A 12,724-nucleotide genomic window follows, 5' to 3' on the forward strand; every position below is an offset into this window, starting at 1 on the left:
TTGGAAGTAGTAAGACTGCTCTGAATGGGAACACCACCATAGATCATATGTAATGTAAGAGGAGGAGGCTTCGTCTTTAAAGCAGGCTGACTGTGCTCTCTGACAGCTCAGAGCTCTGTAGAAAATGATTCTAACAAAAGAGGGAAAGCCACAGTTTCACATCTTTTAACTTTACTATCTAGTAAATACAAGGCTACTAGAGTTTCATTAGAAAAAGAAACACACACACTGCAAGGATGATGTGGTCACTTTGCTGCATTAGTTCAGCAAGATGAGCTTACAAAGTCCAGTGCGCATGACCCACCCCCCCCAAAGTTATGGAATTTGTACTTGTGCTATTAAAAGTTATCTTATTCAATCCTGAGTCTGCCTCTCCGGCTTATGTAATGCACCTATCCTTGAAGGCACTAAAAATGTCTGAGCTTAACTCTGTGTGAGGTAATCTACCATATCTGTTTTTCACAACAGGGATGTAGCTAGCATACTCGGTGTGCTCTAAATGAGTAAATTTTTTAAGAGCATCTCTTGAAAATTTTGTTATCCAGAGAGCAAAGAATGTTCAGAACTACCCACATGAATCTTTATGATATAAATATATTATGCAAACCATGCAGGGGCAACTCGTGCTATAGGACTGCAGCCCCTCCACCTGTAAAAAGAATAAAATAATTGCGTCCCCCCACTGTAGAAAATAAAAAAAATCATGAGTCCCAGAACTCCACACATGCATGCTTAATTCCAGAACTCCAGATAGTGAAAGAAGGGAACTTTGCCTTGCCAGCCCAGAAGTCTGTGCGGTGATGACCGGAAGAACACCAGACTACATCACCCGCAGGCTGGAGGCTCCAGCCTACTCGCATCTCACAGGGAAACCCAGAACAGGCTGTTATGGAGGACAGACAGGTGATCAGGCTGCTACAGAGCACTTAGCTTGCAGAGGACAGAATTAGGCCACTACAGAGGATCGGAAGGTAGGGTGTGTGTTTGTGCAGAGGACAGAATTAGGCCACTACAGAGGATTGGAAGTTTTTTTGTGTGTGTGTGTGTGTGTGTGTGTTTGTGTGTGTGTGTGTGTGTGTGTGTGTATGGTTGGATGTTTATATGTCTGTGTGTAATGCCCCAGTTGCTACATGGTGGTGGGTAGAGAATAAGGCTTGAGTCCTGCACCTTGGGCCCAACTGGCAAGAGCCTGAATCCCCTATCCACCTCCATTTGTAAAACATTTGCAAATTTTTGCCTCATAGTTGTTCTGTTCTGTTCCTCATAAAATCTGTGGTTTCTGTATTTTTGTTACTTAACACAGCCAGTAGTGCATTGTTGCCTGACAGCTACAGGTTGTCCTGATTGATTCTTGGCTGGGGTGCCTTCTGTGTGGAGTCTGCATGTTCTCCGTGGGTTTGCTCTGGTGTCCTCAAAGGATATTTGCCCCTATTTTTGGACTGTATTCCCCCATTATTAGCTTTTGTCCAGGTTTTTGTGCCATGGTTGAGCGCTATGGTGATAACTTAACTCACTGAATATGTTTGGGGGCTGCATTCCCCCATTATTGGCTTTGTTCAGGTGTTTTGTGCTAAGATGTTGCTAGCTATGGTGAGAACTGAATTCACTAAATGGTAGCCATTTAAGTTTCAGTCTTCTTTTTTTTTCATAAAACAGATGATTTGGCATAGTGGTATGTTGCTCTGACTGTTTTGCACAGGGTCCTGGGTTCAATACTTGGCAGTGAAATGTATGGTGGTAACACAGCATTTTATTCTAACAACTTTCCAGAATTATACAAGCAATGTTTAAAATGTGTCCTATTTTTTGGTCTTTTGCCCCCCGCCTAAATTTTGGATTTTTCCAGATTTCTTGTGCTGCAAAGTTCAGAGATGCAGCTGAGTGTCAAGTAGATTTTACAAGAAGCTGAGAGCTGCAGGGGAACAAAAGTTTAGTGCTGCTTATGCCGAATCTGCTTGCGTTGTTAATAGCACAATAGATAGTGTACTTGCTTTTGATGCAGCAGGCTGTGGCTTCTACTCCCACATTAGGTAGATGCATTGCTGATACTGTACTGTATTGTAAAGGGGGTGGATGGTGCAGTCCTTTTTGGTGAAGATACCTAGTAACTGTGAACCTGTTATCAGTTTGCCATTCATTCTCTATTGCAATATTACTAACTTACCGTATTTTTAATGCAACTTAGGCAATTTATTCCTCAAGGGCAACAGGCACTTTATTTGTGGATGAAACAATGAAATATAAAGTTGTTTGCTAGCAGCAACCTCTTCATTAATTACATATTTCTTTAATGTGGAATTATTTAGATTACTTTTTCTTCTTCAGAGATTGTGCATATTTACTGATACTGGTGGACTGTAGAAGTTTGAGTAGATTTTTATGATAGAAATGTTCTGAAATGGGCAGTTTTGTCATTATTGGTGCATGCATTTTGTTTCATTGTTTATTGGAAACATGTTCTGAATTGGGCAATTTTGTCATTATTGGTGCATGCATTTTGTTTCATTGTTTACTGGAAAAATGTTCAAAACAAATTTAAAATGCCCTCTAACAACTGTAATATTGTACAAGGAGTATAATTTAATATAATCAGGAAGGTGTATCAAAGACCACGTGTATGTTTCATGTGCAAGGGGCCTATCATTTGAAAACAGCCCAAAGTTAATCTTTATCTGCCACTGGCAACATTTATTTTCTTTGAATGTGGGTTTCAATGAATGTGAGTTTCAAGGGCAGAGAAGTTTTAATGCTAAGTCTGTTTTCATTGTGAGATTGCATTGCTTTATTTAGCAGATGTCTTAGTGTTTGTGTAAAATGCAAAATAAAACTTTCAAATGAAGTCCAAATCATCGTAGAAGTAAAGCAGTATGCACATTAGTGTTTATGGTAAATGGGGTGAAATAGCCAAGTAATGGTTCATTGGAATGGCTGCAGGGGGGAGGCTCCATTCGACTATGATTTTGTGAGGGGGAAGGGCGCCAAACTCAAAGACAGTCCCGGCTGAACTATACCTCTCAACTGTCCAGATTTTCACATAATTAATAGATTTTTGCTTCTTATTTTTGGTTTGTTCCTCATAAAATGTGTGTTTTTTCTGGCAAATAATTTAGGAATTAAGTCACTAAATAATGAGACACTGAGTTTCAGACTTCATAACCTTCAGAAAAATGCATGCTAAAGCAAGACCTGTTCTATCAATTGTCTCAGTTTATACAACATTTTATAGTACTGTTCATATGTTCCCCCAGTATATTTGGCCTTGTCCAGATTTCCTGCATTAACAGGTTGAGAGGTATGTGCAAATAAATTGCTTTATAGAATTAGGCATATCCAAACCTCTCAACTGTCCCCGATTGTGGCTCAAAATGTTGCTCTTCCCCTAATAATCATGCCGCAAAATGGCAATTTTGAAAGAAAACGTGGAGGGCTTACAATTAAGAAGTAACTGTAATAATCAGAGTTATAGATTACTTTTATTTCAGAAATGCATGTAGATTTTTATTTTGCCAGCTGCTCAAGTTAGCAGTACTAATATTAAAAAAGTGTTCCTCCTTTGACAGGTTACCAGCTGTATTCTGTGGCTATTTTATATTTTTGCATCACATTTTTGGTCCATTTTTCATAAAATTGTGTTTTTTGGCAAATTAGTGGCAAATCATTAAAGGCTGAAGTTAGAAAATAATGACAGACATTTGAGTTTCAGATTTCGTACATTTCAGAAAATTCATACAAATACAAGACCTACTAGTCTATTATCTTTCTAAGTTTATAAGAGCAATATTTAAAAATTGTCCTTATTTTTGGGCCTTTGTGCCACTTCTATGTATGGCTCTGTCCATGTGCTACTTTTATTCTGTCCTTGATTTTGCAGAATGTTCTGGTTTCTGTCATATTTTTATACTGTTGATTTATGCTTATTATTACTCAGAAAGTGCCTGTTGCTGTGTGTTTAACTAGCAGTGCTTTAATGACCATCAGGTAAGCTTGTCTGTGATTGTAAGATGCAAGTAAGCTTTAATAAGCATACTGTTAAAGAATTTCCAACATTGAAAGCCTTTCTGTTGTTGCCATGCAAAGAATACTTACATAACCAGATAATGTATAAACCTTGGGTATTGAAATGCGTATGACAGTATTTGTAATAAAGGACAGGATTACATTATTTCAAGAAGCTCATTACATTTGTTGGAGACTTGCAGTCATCTTTGCAGGCTTTACCTGTAAACCAAACAGAATGCCAATCTATCATGTGTGGTCCATTACCTGTACAGTAATTCTTTAAGCATTGTATCTTGAGCTTGTTTCTTGTTTGCTTTTCATTTTTTTACTTTGATCATGTTTTCCCCATGAAACAAGTAGATAGTTGTCAGGCAGCAGGTAAACATTTTTACAAGTGGGGGTATCACAGAGATTGCTACTTTCAGCATGTTACTTGGTACTTTAATAAAGCTTGAATATAAGTTATAATTAGAACTGCAGTGCAAGGAGAAGTGGTATGAGTTGAGTGCTGCTTGTTTTTCTTATACTTGATTTTGACTGGCAAGTAATTTATTTTTTCATGCCTCACAACCTTTTTCTTTCCGTCTTGATATTAAGTAAGCTGTCATGCAGCCAATGCATTGAAATATTTTTTTTTCTACACTTCATTTTGTCTTGATTGGACTCTCATAATGACGGTTTGGCACCCAGGGCAGCGTATTTAATTAAAGTTCCAGCTTTTGTGGTTTTGAGCATAGCCCCTCCCCTTTCTAGTTGGACACACCCCTTCCCATTGACCCCACCCATTCACCTGTCTCCTTCAGCCTTCCCTTTGATGTCACCAGCCGCCACTGAAACCATGCATCTCTAAAAATACCTATTGTATGATTATTAGTGGCGGCAGCTGAAAGTCATGCATCCCTTTAGTATGTGTATATTTTGAGAGTTGAATACATTTTTTTTAAATTGTATGTGAGCAGTGGGGGGTAAACACATTGAGTTTGAATAATAAATGTAAATTTCTGCCTATACCCCAGTTTCAGGAGGACAAAGTCACACTAAGAACCAAAGGTTGTTTGTACCTGAAGAAGCCACAAAGACCAACCTTAATGAGTCAGTAAATTTACCTATTCTTTCCTATTTTTTTTTTAATCAGGTGGTTAGTACTTAACTAGATAAATCCCCCAGTAAACCCAGTCACCACATTCATGGAAGCACATGACATGTGTACAGCCTAGTCCTTTACAATAAGAGTATATATAGCTGTAGATTCTCAGTGGCTTGGTCATGAATGATACCCTCTGGACCATACAAAAACTAATGTATACCAGAAATACAATTTTAGTGTAAATTGAAATTATACACTCATAAAATGAAGTGCTTGCACATGCTGTGTTTAACCATCATACTCATAACTCCAGGTGATAGTTAAATCAAGATCCTACTTCTGTAGGTAGAAGCAGCCCAGCAACTCAAAATAGCCAGTATAATACCAGATTAACCCAATCAAACTCACTGTAGCTATCATCAATTTAATAAATAGTAGAGTAAATAACGAGTGGACCACAGTGGAAGCTTAGTTAATTCAGTAGAAGGCTTTACCTCAAAGTACATAGAATAAAACTAGTTTATGTTCTGTGGTAACAGCAGGGTCATACATAGGTGGAGGTGTTATGGTCCTAGCTTATAAACATTCTATGATTAGTAGGTAAAAGTAGTACCCTGTCGGACACTGGTCCCAGTTGGCTTCTAATAATAACAATCTGCAGTGAACTAAAGTTTTTTAAGCAGCAATCTGTGTACGGTACCTCTGTCATTGTCAGTATATGTAATTGAACACTATATTAACTTATTATGTAAAATAGCCGAGAGAAAGAAAATAATTCTTGGTGGCATTAATGCAGACTGGAAGTACATGTCTCGAAACACAGTTAAACAGCCAGAACATTTGCTTAGTTATCAGGCAAGGCACAACACAACCCTTACTTAGTCCATCTCTTCCACTCTGTTAGATGTTCTAATAGCTAACTTTTCAGAAAAGTGTAAACTATTATAGGTGCAATTCAACTCCTTAAGCGACCACTACCCTTTCATGTCATCTTGGTCTTTCAAAACATCAGAACCTTCACCAGTTACAAAGCTGATCACAACCAACTAAAACTTTCATCCATAAGTTGGGAACAAATTTACTTGGATAACAATCATGTCACATCACATCACTAGTGTCATTTTATAGTCTTGTTTAAGAAAAGAATAGGAGGGAAGAATACTGACCCTCTATGGGATTTCATGAAGGCAGTTTCCTTCTAGAGAAAGGGGCACATTGGACAAACCCGTACACAAGAAACTGGCTTGGGAAACTGTATGTGGGGTAACACTAGACTCTAGACTGCAGGGTCTAGATTGAAGTATTAGAGGATTGAACACTGGACCCCCAGTATTGTGTGTCTGCTGTAGGATGGGGGTAAAGGGGAATACATGTGGTTCACAATGATTGCTCAGTTTGGGAGTTTAAGCTGCTTATCAGTTTCTTTGAAATGAGAGGCAATTCTGCTGACTAAATTGGCCTTTCAGAAAACCATAACTTAGTAATTCCAGTTTAGTCAAAATGGCTGTTGTTTGGTGTATTAGTAAAGATGGAGAAATGCGTTCCCGCTTTGTGTGTCAAGTAGCACTGGGGGTGTGAAGTGAGCTACACTGTTTTCTGGTAGCATCCTGTATCACAAAGGAGGTCTGATGTTCATCGTGTTTCACTGTTGCAGTCATTACAATTGGGTTATCCTACTGGCAGGCTACCCACAGTTGGCCTGAGTTCCAAAGTCTAGGTCCGGCGTTGGTTGCTGTCGCCTCCTCCCTGACGTCAGTACGCCAGGGGTATAAAAGATGCAGCCGACGCCATTTTCTTCAGTCTTTCTTGCTGCGCGGTGCCCGAAGCAAAAGCAGTTCGCAAGTGCCGGTCGGCCGACTCCTGAGATTTTCAAATTCGAATTTCAGATCCAAAGTCTTCATTAAAGCTAAGTACCCCATTGGGGAAACTTTTTTCTTGCTCCAGACCGATGTCAGAAAAAGTTAATAATTGTATTTCTTGTGGGAAGCAAATACCTCATAAGGATTTTCATTCTTACTGTATTCCTTGCCTAGGCCCTGACCACGATGTTGCTAGTTGTTGGTTTTGTGCTAGATTTAACCAACGCACTATTAAGCGTCGGTACGATTTTGCATTTCATTATTTTGGCAGAAGATTTAACTATATAATGCCGTCGGAGCAACCGTCTACCGGAGTTTATAAAAAATGCAAAGAAAAGGACAGGCACCCGAGGTCCAAAATCGACGACGAGGCTTCTTCTAGGCCTGTCGCCGGTTCTCAGTGAGGCGCTTTCGCAGCCTCTGACACCCGCTACCTCAGAGCCACAGACCGCTTCCGACTCCCACGTGGAGCCAAATAGGCTGCTGGAAACTCAAGGTATTGGACACTCGGAAACTATTCCCTCAGGTGGGTCCGGAGCCGCTGAAACAGGCATCGGCTTCTGAGGGTGTTTTCAGGCCTACACAGTTATATGTAAAACCAACTTCAGCTTCAAAGGCAAAGTCTAAAGCAGCTCTAAAGACAAAGAAACAAGTACAGCATTCTCCTGGACAGGCCTCCATGCCTAAAAAACAGATGCTTAAAATGGCCGAAGACCTAATTACTTTGATCAGGGGTTCCCATCCCCCTCCTGATAAGAGGCCTAGGCAAGAGATAGATTATGCATCTTCAGATCAGGTTTCCATTTCCTCTGATTCCTCTTCTGACCAGGAATATTCCCTTCCTCCCTATGAGGATTCTGATGCTGAAGAATCTATCCCTTCAGCCTCCCCTCCTGAGGATTATTTTTTTAAGGAAACCCTGCATACTATGAGGGAGCATTTCCACTGGGAGAGCCAAGATTACTCAGAATTCAAGAAAAGGCTCAGAGACTTCCTTTTATTGCCTCAACACAGGCCCCTTGCTATTCCTCCTGTTTTAGACATTGTAGATGATGTATTTTCAGAGTCCGGACTGTCTCTTGACTCTTTGCCACCAGCTCCTATTTAGCCAGACAGATACTACAGGGTTCCTGATTCACATAAATTTCTTTACAAAAACCCTGCTGCAGGCCCAAAACAATCTCTCAGGGTCCCAAAGGGGTCAAGACGTCCACTGCAAAAAACCCTATACCCCCTGACAGGGATTCAAGGGCCCTGGACAGATGGGGGAAAAAGATTTATACTTCTGCTACCTTGGCTGTAAGAGCTTTAAATTGTCAATTTCATATGCTTAAATGTCAGCAATATCTAATGTCACTGCTTAAACAAAAAATGTTGACAAATTCTGAATGTGCAGAAAACAAAGAAATGCAGGATTTATTGCATGCAGCTGAACAAGTAGGAAAGCATACTTTGCATTGTGGTTTTGATTCTCTAGAGGTCTCTTGTAGGGCCGCTGTTACAGGTTCTGTCATTAGGAGACATGCTTGGTTAAAAGAACAGAATCTGCCCGATCATGTTAAAGCAAAATTGTTAGATGCTCCATTACAACATGATACCTTGTTTGGTGTTAAAGCAGAAGAGGTTTTGAAGAAAATGGAGGACAAAGCTAAATCTATGCAAACAGTTAAGGATTTCTTACAGGTACAGCCTCCCAGATTTAGCAGGAACTGGCCTGCAAAGAATTGGTCCTTTCCAGTGTCAGACAGGCCACAAAGAGGTAGATACAGATGCCCCAGAGGCAGATCACAGCCCCAAGGCTCATACAGGTCTAAATAATGGGAGGCTTCAACCTCCAAAGGTGGAGAAGAAAAATCACAGCCATACAGAAAACAGTCTCAATGACTTTCCTCTGCCAGGGCTACAGGTTCCATTTTCACACCCTGCCAAGGCCAAACGGTATGCCAGACCTGCCACGCAATCAATGGGCAGAGGCACAAAAACAAGTTTCAGCCCTCATGGACATGAAGGCCATTCAGCAAGTACCACAGCAAGAGCAGGGACAAGGATTTTACTCAAGGCTATTCTTGGTGCCCAGAAAGGACAAAACCTGGAGACCAATACTGGACCTGTCTATCCTGAACACATTCCTGGACATTCCAAAATTCAAAATGTTAACTCTGCAGCAGCTTCTGCTCATGCTGGGCAAGAAGACTTGGCTTGTGACTTTAGACCTAAAAGAGGCATACCTGCATGTCCCAATCAGACAATCATGCAGAAGATACCTCAGATTTATAGCTGGCTCAATGCATTACCAATTCTCTGCACTGCCCTTTGGCTTATCTACTGTGCCCAGGGTCTTCACAAAGTGCCTGGCACCGGTAGTTACTTTTTGCAGACAAAGAGCAATTCAAATATATCCTTACTTGGACGACTGCCTTATTCAAGCAGAGAACAAGGACACTGTACTATAGCATCTGGCGTTTGTAAAAACATTACTAGCAGGCCTAGGGTACACAGCAAACGAAAAGAAATCAAAAACTCGTACCCTTCAAGAGATAATATTCCTGGGTGCAAGCTTAAATACATCTGCCCAGATGACTTATCTCACACCAGACAAACACTGACAACTGACTACTTATTTCAAAATGTTGGCAACAAAGACCCAGTTATCTGCAAGAACAATTCTGCAGGCTTTGGGCTTCATGGCATCCTGCATTCTGCTAATTCCATATGCAAGACTGCATATGAGGAAACTTCAATGGTATCTAAAAAGTGTTTGGATTCAACATTACCACAGCCTGGAAACAATGATTCCCCTCATTCCCTGCCTGCAACAGGAGTTTCGATGGTGGGCAAAAGCCTGTCAACACAACATGGGACAGCCATTCACCTTACCCACAGCCAGGCAAACATTGACAACGGATGCATCAGATTATGTCTGGGGGGCCCATATGGCAGGAAGATGTATTCAGGGCACATGGCCGCAAGCCAAATGCATCTTCATATCAATCAAAAAGAGATGCTAGCAGTTCAAAATGCCTTGACAGCCTTCAAGTATCTACTTCATCCAGGACAACTACTGATGTGGTACATAAGCAAGGGGCACACATTCCTACCCCCTCTGCAGACTAGCCATGAACTTATGGGACACAGCATTGACTTACCAAGTATATCTGCAAGCACAATTTCTGCCAGGAAGGATATACACTCTGGCAGACTAACTAAGCAGAAACTTAATGGATCCCCACGAGTGGAAATTGGATCAACAAATCTTCAGCATGATAACAAGGAACTGGGGATGCCCGGACATAGACCTATTTGCCTCTCTTCACAATTGCCAACTACAAAGATTCTGCACAAGGACTTATCACAAGCAAGCATGGAAAGTGGATGCTCTATCTTTCAGCTGGAAGAACCTAACAGTATATCCCTTTAATCCTCTTCCCCAAGGTACTCCTCAAGGTCAGACAAGAGAAGCCAAAAATGATTCTGATTGCCCCAGACTGGCCCCGCCAGCACTGGTACCCAATCCTAAAGAGCTGGTCCCAGTGCCCAGCTTGGACACTACCTCAAATTCCTCACTTATTGACTCTGCACAGCCAACTCAGGGGGCATGGCGGATAATGTAGCCATTCAAGACGCACCTCTTTCTAAAGCAGTTATGAATGTTATTTTGGAGGCCAGTAGGCCTAGCACCAGAAAATCTTATGCAGAAAAATGGAAGAGATTCTGTGCTTGGAACCAAGCACAAGGTATTGACACTATTGTTCCAAATATTCCTCAGATTTTGCAATACTTAACTGAGATGCTGGATAAAGGCCTTTCCTTTTCATCCATTAAAATTCATGCCTCTGCCATTTCAGCTCATTACAATACAGAACCACCTATTTTTTCTCATCCATTACTAAGGCAGTACCTCAGAGGGGCCAAAAACATAAGACCCCCAAGGAGAGCACCAATACCTACATGGGACCTCAACTATGTCTTGGAAAAACTTACACTGCCTCCCTTTGAGCCAGCCTCTGCAGCTGATATAAAAATTTTATCTTGGAAAACAGCTCTGCTCCTAGCAATAACCTCCGCTAGACGAGTCTCAGAGTTACAGGCACTCATGGCTGTGGAACCTTTTATCATTTTCCATCCTGACAGGGTTTCTCTCAGGACAAACCCTACATTTATGCCTAAGGTAGTGACCAGTGTGGCTCTTAACCAAACAATTCACTTGCCAACTTTTTACCCAAACCCACAGAATAAGGGTGAGAGACTTCTGCATTCTTTGGACATTCACAGACAGCTACGCTTCTACTTGGACAGAACCAAAGCTTTCAGAAAGACTGAACAACTTCTAGTAGCATATGCTGCAGGATCACAAGGATAACCTATCTCAAAGCAGACTATTTCAAAGTGGATAGGCCACTGCATTCATTTCTGCTATTCACAGCATGCAAATCAGCGCCTAAGGGCATTAGGCCACATTCCACCAGAGCAGCAGCCACTTCAGCAGCCTTCCTCAGAGGAGTACCAACCAAAGACATCTTAGAGGCTGCAACTTGGAGTTCAGTGCATACTTTTATAAAGCACTATCACTTACCTCTGTATTCTAAATCTAGGGCAGGCTTTGCCACTGCTGTTCTGCAGGGCCTGTTAGCCTCTCCTAATCCTATTTAGCACCAGCCTCCCAACCATAGCTTTGGGATTCAACCCAATTGTAATGACTGCAACAGTGAAACACGATGAACATCGTACAGTTGTGTACCTACCATAAATGTAGATGTTAGAGTGTATTCACTGTTGCAGTCCAGGTTACCCTCCCTCCATCCTCCTTTATCTTTGCTCGGACTTATCTGTACTTCTCTATTCTATACAACCTATGTGGTCTATTTGCTTGTAGATGAAGGAAAAGTTGTTTTTTGGTTATACATGCTTTTTGGCATTAGTAAACCAGCCATTTTAGGGGCACCTGACATCTGGGGCAAGAAAAACTGAAGAAAATGGTGTTGGCTGCATCTTTTATACCCCTGGCGCACTGACGTCAGGGAGGAGGCGACAGCAACCGACGCCGGACCTAGACTTTGGAACTCAGGCCGACTGCGGGTAGCATGCCAGCAGGATAACCCAATTGTAATGCCTTCAACAGTGAATACACTCCAGCATCTACATTTATGGTAGGTACACAACTGCACTTTCTGTAGTAGCATTCCATATCTCAAAGGAGACCTGTTCTGTGATAGACAAACTTCTCCCTTTTTGTTTAATGCTCTGCAAATGGCAACTGAACTTCTCAGTTGCAAAATACATCTTTCGTCTCTTGGTTATTCCAGTGTATGACCTCAAGAGACCCTCATTTACATTTTTCTAGGAAAAGTACCAGCAAATTTTGAATTTGGACTACTTCTGATAGTCTGGGCATTATTGTCTGCCTATGTTTAACATACCACCCACACACACAGCCCCTAGAAACTTCCTAACACACCCATCCTGATAAATGCCCATAAGATATAAAGAGAATTGGATTGGATTACATGGTCTGGGCTTATAAAGGCCCTGATGCTTGTTAGCCTACTATATTCCTATGACCCTATGAGTATTGGAAAAATATGGGATTTTCATGGAATTTTGCAGCTTAGGCCAGCTGACTCATTATCCACAACCTGTATTTTTGTCATATTTATTATTTACAATTTTGTCAGCTTGCTTTATTGACTGTTCTTTACATATATATATATATAGATTGACTAGGAAATCATAATGGAATCATGGTAATGACCAGAAATTACATTTAAATCAAGGATATAAT

At 41.0% G+C, this 12,724-nt stretch overlaps 1 protein-coding gene across 4 annotated transcripts in view; it reads left to right on the top strand.

Annotated features, from left to right (window-relative positions):
• Positions 1 to 12,724, top strand: part of DET1 (DET1 partner of COP1 E3 ubiquitin ligase) — a 683,602-nt gene that overhangs the window by 164,703 nt on the left and 506,175 nt on the right. The gene's annotated exons all lie outside the window — the stretch shown is intronic.

The sequence above is a fragment of the Protopterus annectens genome, chromosome 7.part0 (assembly GCF_019279795.1).
Source record: "Protopterus annectens isolate FY-2018-M chromosome 7.part0, PAN1.0, whole genome shotgun sequence".
Classification (NCBI taxonomy): domain Eukaryota; kingdom Metazoa; phylum Chordata; order Ceratodontiformes; family Protopteridae; genus Protopterus; species Protopterus annectens.